Raw genomic sequence first — 7,165 nt, 5'->3', positions numbered from 1 at the left:
GACTAGATAGATTTAATGTGTATTTTCTACTGCATGCTTTCAGCACAGTGTTTTCATTATTCCTTTAAAATGTATGATGCCTAAAGAATTTTAAGGTCATCTATAAAAAACTATTACATATACAGTGGTACCTCGAGATACGAGTTTAATTCGTTCCGGACCTGGGCTCTTAAGTCGAGCAGCTCTTATCTCGAACGACTTTTCCCCATAGGAATTAATGTAAATAATTTTAATTGGTTCCAGCCCTCAAAAAACTCACAAAGTTAGTCTAAATTATGCAGAAAGACATGTTTTTAATGAAGAAATGTACATGTACATATAAATGAATAATGAAGTTTCTTTCACTTAACTTGTAAACTTTCTTAAACTTTTAAATTTACATATGTTCAACTTCTCTGCCACCCAATCCTGTAGGACAGAGGTCCCCAACCCTTTTTGCACCAGGGACCGGCTTTAAGCGATCAAGAGAGGAATGGGTGAATGAATGGACGGAGGGTGGGAAGGAAGGAAGGAAAGAGGGAAGGGACAGGAACAGAGGAAGGAAGCAAGGAAACTTATGAAAGGGGAGAGTAAGAGAGGAATGAGTGAAGGGAGGGAGGGAGGGAAGAAGGTGGGAAGGAGAAAGAAAAGAAGAAATAGAGGAAGGGAAGGTAAAAGAGAGAAAGAAAAAGAGCAAGAAAGAAAGAAAGAAAGAAAGAAAGGGGGAAGGGACTGGAACAGAGGAAGGAAGCAAGGAAACTTATGAAAGGAGAGAGTAAGAGAGGAATGAGTGAAAGGAGGGAGGGAGGGAAGAAGGTGGGAAGGAGAAAGAAAAGAAGAAATAGAGGAAGGGAAGGTAAAAGAGAGAAAGAAAAAGAGCAAGAAAGAAAGCTGCAAGCACCCCCCCGAGCCCCCCAGGCCGGCTGCAACCTTTTAAAACACGCGCGCCGCTTCGCAGCTGTCTCCTGAAGCCGAACGCGGAAGTTAGCGTTTGGCTTCAGGAGACAGCTCCTTGGCGCTTGTATCTCGAATTTGGGCTTGTAAGTAGAACAAAAATATCTCTCCCCTCCCAGCTCTTATCTCGAGTTGCTCTTAAGTAGAGCAGCTCTTATGTCGGGGTTCCACTGTATATTGAATGTGTCAAATATTTAATATTGCTTCATTTCTGCATTTTTAACTCTTAAGATAGTAATGGAGTACGGTACTTATTTTTAGAATTCAACCAAACTATAAAATGCTCCAACTATAAGATGTACCTAGCTTTTTTTTTTTTTGGGGGGGGGGGGGGGGTCTGCCTCCCAACAATTTACCTCCTTATAGCAAACAGCAAACACACTGGTCAGTTTCAGCACATCCTGATTTAGTACGAGCAGCTGATTGGCAGTTGGATCTACCTCCCGGAATACCACCAATCAACTGTTTTCTCTCACATCAAAGGAAGAGTCCAGGATAGTTTACTCTAGCCCCATATGATGATCCGCCTCCCTGACGCCATCCTCAGTTCAGTTCAGTTCTCAGCTCATGGACGCTTTCCTATCAGCTCCTGTGATCTTTGGGTTGTTCTATTGCCTTTCCATTATCTATCTTGGACTTTCCCTGTTTTGGGGGGTTGTTGTTGTGTTGTTTTTGTTTTGTTTTTTTTGCTTTTTCCTTCCTTCCATTTGGATGACAGTTGCTTTGCTTCATTGAGGAGTATCACGCTTCACTGTTGAGTGCCCACCTTCATGCTGCCTTAGAGCGCCTGAGCGGGCTCTTCTTGTATCTGTGTCTGGCTGCAGGGTGGCTTTAGAGAGAACGGGAAGCAAATTGCCCTCCTTGTTTTTTGGGGGTCCTTGCTTGACAAGGGAGGCTGTAGGTGAGTGGAGCTGTTTATCTTGTCCTCCCCTTCCTTTGGGAGTGTGGGGCTTGGCTTGACGGCAAGTTCCCTGGCCGCTTCCTTTGGTTGCAAAGAGTCGGGCTGTCAGCCTCCAGTGTACTCTCTAGACTGCAGCCGCTTTGAGGCATCACTTTGCTGTGATGTTAGGTTTGCCAAGATTGCCTTTTTGCTCCAACTGCCATCTGGCTTCCCTCTCTCAGCCTGCAATTTTGGCACGAACGCCATTTTGCCCTTAGCAGTCACTTGGCTTGCTCTTTCCAGGGTGGCTGCCATTTTGGAGGGTTTTTTTAGGGTGGCCGCCATTTCAAGGCCTCCATTTTTCGACACCTCTTGCCTTGAGGCCGTTTTTGGGAGCGCGATGTTGGGGTGGCAGCAATAAGCAGCGCAAAGATCCCCTAGGTTACTCCTTTGGGCCTCTGTCAGACCCCTTTCCCACTTGCTTTGCAACTGGGAGGGTTTCACCCCTTCTGGACTGCCAGTTCATCTGCAAAGAGACGCTGGGTCTCACACTGATTTTGAGGCTCACCCTCGGTCGCCTCACACTGCTACTTATTAGCAGTCTTCAGCTGCCAAACCTCAGGCCCTGGACTGTTGTCACACTACTGTGGAAGGAGGAGTCCCTGGCTGCTGCCATACTTCTTTCTCCAATAGAAGAAAGTAGGTTGGCAATACCATAGGGGCGGGTGTCCTGCTGGAAGGAGCTGCCAGAACTGCCCCTGCGAGGCAAAGCAGGTGTTGGGGCATGGATGGCCTGGTTGTAGAGGCCCTGAGCCACTAATGGATGTATGGGGCAGCTCAACCCCCCCTCACCAAACAGTGGTGGTGACATTGGTATACTGGGCAGCCCCTGCCTCATCGTGAACAATCAAAAGAAGTGGGCTTCCCATACATGGGAAAAAATAAGACACCTCCCCAAATACACCCTAGTGCTTATTTGTGGCCCAAAAGAAAATAAGACCCGGTCTTATTTTCAGGGAAACATGGATATGGGTAGCTATAAATAACTCTTATAAAGCCAGGCTTCAATTCCAAAATTAACTACTGTTTGGTTTCTTAATAAAAGGTAAAAAAAAGAAACTTTGTGGTGTGTTGTTTCAAATCCTATGAAAATACAGAAGCCCCTTTTTATTTTTATAAATCACTCTAAAATGGCAGGATTGCACATCTACATACAAGTGTGCATTTTAGTGCATATCTACGTGTGCGTATGAATTTTGCAACACATTATCGCAAGTGGGCCACAGAACTGCAAAGTTGCCTAAGATGAGTGATGTCTTTGTGTTTGGTTGTAACAGAGCATTATTTATTTATTGTTTGTTTGTTTGTTTGTTTGTTTGTTTATTGGATTTGTATGCCACCCCTCTCCATAGACTCGGGGCAGCTCACAACAGCAATAGAACAATTCATAACAAATCTAATAATTTAAAAACATTTTTAAAAACCCCATTATTAATCAGACATACATACAAACATACCATACATAAATTGTATAGGCCCGGGGGAGATGGCTACATCTCTGGAATTAATCCCACAAGTTTACTTCTGTTTAAGACTCAGTATGTTTTTTCATTTTAATCAATAATATTTGACAACTAAACCATACACAGATTTTCTTCATATGGTAAATAAATACCAATCTTACCTCAGGAGGATTTTTTTCTTGCCAAATAAAGGCTTGAATTCAGAGGACACATCCAGGCACCTGTTTAATGTTCTGTTTTCATCTCTGGGAACTGACCCAAAATATGCCAGCATAAATTTGCTCTGTCCCCATTCAACTGATCTCCCTGCTGGTGGGTAAAGCAGCAACCAAGCATTTTCTCTAATGTGGCTGGGTCTGAGAAAAAAAGGCAAGTTTTATTGATGACCAGGATAGTAGCTGTCAGAACCAGGAAACTTCTGTCCACCTCATAAATCAACCTCAGTGCTCACTTCTATACATCAGGTATCGGGGAGAATATTTTTTAAGTTATATTATTCCGTAGTACATTAGTGGCCTATCAGGCACTATCCATGACAGGTGACCAGAGGAGAAGAGTCTAAATCACAGGAGCTGAGTGGATCCTGCTCCTTGACCTCTTCTTGTCCAATACCAACTCAACCTGGCCACAGAATGGAACAGGATCACCACAAAACAGTCCCACTCCTCCCTGCCTCCTGAATCCATCCAGGATTTTATTGAAAGCCGCTGAAAGATCCAATAGACACAGGGCAGTTGCACCACCACATCCTGAGCCTTTCAGAGATCAGCAGCAAGTGTGGCCAATGCCATCTCTGTATTATTGAGGCTTGAACCCAGATTGCAAAGGATCCAGATAATCTACTTCACCCGGGGCCCTCTGAAGCTATGTGCCAACTACTGTCTCAACAGTCCTTTCCAACAAGGGATGCTTAGACACAGGACAAAAGTTGCTTAACATGGTTAAGAAAATGTCCAAAGATACTTCACCAGAAGAGCCCTTCACTCCTCCACTCGAAACAGAATGCCCTACGAAAGCAGACTATCAATCCTAGGTCTAGAAAGCTTAGAACTATGACGCCTAAAACACGATATAAGAATTGCCCACAAAATCATATGCTGCAACGTCCTGCCTGTCAATGACTACTTCAGCTTCAACCGCAACAACACAAGAGCACACAATAAATTCAAACTTAATATTAATCGCTCCAAGCTTGACTGTAAAACAAATATGACTTTAGCAATCGAGTTGTTGAAGCGTGGAACTCATTACCGGACTCAGTAGTGTCAACCCCAACTCCCAACATTTCTCCCTTAGACTATCCACAATTGACCTCTCCAGGTTCCTAAGAGGTCAGTAAGGGGTGTACATAAGTGCACTAGCCTGCCTTTCGTCCCCTGTCCAATTGTCTCTCCTTATCTCATATATATCTTTTCTTCCTTTCATATATCTTCTCTACTTTTATATCTTTTCTTTATATATAATACTTCATGTCTATCTTCTTCAATATATATTATGTATTGGACAAAATAAATAAATAAATAAAAATAAATGGTTGAGACCATTGGATATCTTCTTGAATAGGGTGCATCATGGCCTCATTCAACGAAAGTGGTACCACTCCCTCTTGCAAAAAAGCATTAATAACCACTTGCTTCCAGCCATACGCCATCTCCCATCACTCTGTAACCAACCAGCAGGATCCAGACCACAGATGGCTTAGCTCACAGCTGCAAGGACTTTGCCTATATCCTCAGGTTCAATCATCTGAAACATCTTCTGGATAATGGGGCTCATTCTATCTTATGAAGTTAGCTATTATTGCATATGAGTTGGGATTAAGAGGAAATTAATGTAATGCAGAGATGTTCCTCAAGAACTATTAAGTTCAAAGTGCAATTAGATGTGGATATGCTAAAAATATACTGGGAGAAGGAAATAACAAAAGGCAAGGTTGCTATAACTGGCTTAGGCAACCACAAGATGGCAGCAAAGAATTAAAGAAATTTAGGTTATACGGGCTCATACAGTAGCGACCCTTCAGTCATTTTCTGGCAACAAATCTATCAACTCTCTCCTAAATGTTCAGGGAACGTCTTAATTAAAAAATTGTGGCACAACCAGATAAAAGGTACAAATGACAGTGAACTATTTTGAAATGTAGCCATCGTCTTCATGAGTGTCCAGATAACTCTCTCAACAACAGTAGCAACAAATAGGAACACTATACTTAGCTGCAATGTACAAAGGATTCCAAACACATTTGCTACTGGCTCAGCTGAGACAATCATTTCTCTAGCTACTACCGGTAATGGTGATTCTGCCATTTTGTACCAGAAGTTACCCAATTCTGGACCTCAGATACACTGTACGTTGAATTATCTGGAAGTTCCTCTAGTTAGCTAATTTAATTAAATAATTATTGGGCCAAATCTTTTGAAGATATACTGATAAGATACATTAGTGTCATCCTACCAATGTTTATTTCTTTTTACAAGGTATGAAAAAATTATCTCCCATGATGGCCACTTTATAGGAAAACTGATTTTGGATTCTTATAGACGAGCTGTATTCAAGATTTTTTTGGCTTCTAGTCATTTAGCACAAAGAGCTTTTGTTCTATTTTTGGAAAAGGCTGCCACAATGTGAATGTTCAAGTTACTGTATTACGTTTCATGAAATTATGCAACAGTAATATAAACCGTATTTTTAAATTGAAGCACTTAAATCAAAATGCTATAATTTATTTTATTCTAGCTTGACCAGTTTGTCCAAAGATTCTCTCCAAGATATTGCATTCTGAATTTTACATATTTACTGACTATCCAACAGTAATTATTAATACATATAACAACAAATCTCAGATCACTTGATCTTGAAAACTTTGTCAATGTTCAAACTTTGATAATGGTCAGATAGATTTGTTTCTTAGCAATTATGTTTACCCAAGATAAAAACAAGATCATTCACTGGCTCCCCAAAACCGTTTGTTGGCTCTCTCCACTCTCTCTAAAATGGTTGGTAAGTACTAGAAGCAATTTGCATCCAGTACTACAACATAACAGTCCTGTAAATTTGAGTTCTTGATGTAGCATAACTTGTTATAGTAATATAATATGCATGTCTGTATTATTTCCTTACATGTGTACATGTATGCATTTCATCTCATTCTATCATCTGGGCTTTTTTTCTGCTTCTTTTTTATTGACATATGCAGATTTCTTTTAATTGAATGATTTTAGGGTTGATTAAACATTTTATTAAAAGGTGCAATTCATATTAGTACAGTGGTACCTCTACTTACGAACCTAATTCATTTTGTGACCAGGTTCTTAAGTAGAAGTTTGTAAGAAGCAATTTTTCCCATAGGAATCAATGTAAAAGCAAATAATGTGTGCGATTGAGGAAACTACAGAGAGGGTGGAGGCCCCGTTTCCTCCCAGGAGATTCCTAGAGGCCCCACGGAGGCTTCTCCCTGCCTTTTCTGGTTAGTTTCGGAGGCTCCGGTTTGTAAGTGGAAAATGGTTCTTGAGAAGAGGCAAAAAAATCTTGAATACCCTGTTTTTATCTAGAAAAGTTCGTAAGTAGGTGTTCTTAGGTAGAGGTGCCACTGTAGTGTTACAAAATAGGTTTCTTCGAGTTCAATCTCTTCCTCTAATAAGTTTCTTAAATAAGTTTCCACAAATATAAAAAATTAACTTTTAGTCTAATAAAGATACTGCTCTAATTTGGAGGGGTTTTCTCCCCTCTTATAGCTATTTGGCATATTAACTGTTTATATAATAATTTATCTTTTTTTAAAATTGCATATATCATGTAATAAATTTTACATCCAAGTCTTTAGACACAT

This window comes from Erythrolamprus reginae, chromosome 2, assembly GCF_031021105.1.
Source record: "Erythrolamprus reginae isolate rEryReg1 chromosome 2, rEryReg1.hap1, whole genome shotgun sequence".
In the NCBI taxonomy this organism is placed as follows: domain Eukaryota; kingdom Metazoa; phylum Chordata; class Lepidosauria; order Squamata; family Dipsadidae; genus Erythrolamprus; species Erythrolamprus reginae.
This window is presented reverse-complemented; position numbering follows the sequence as displayed.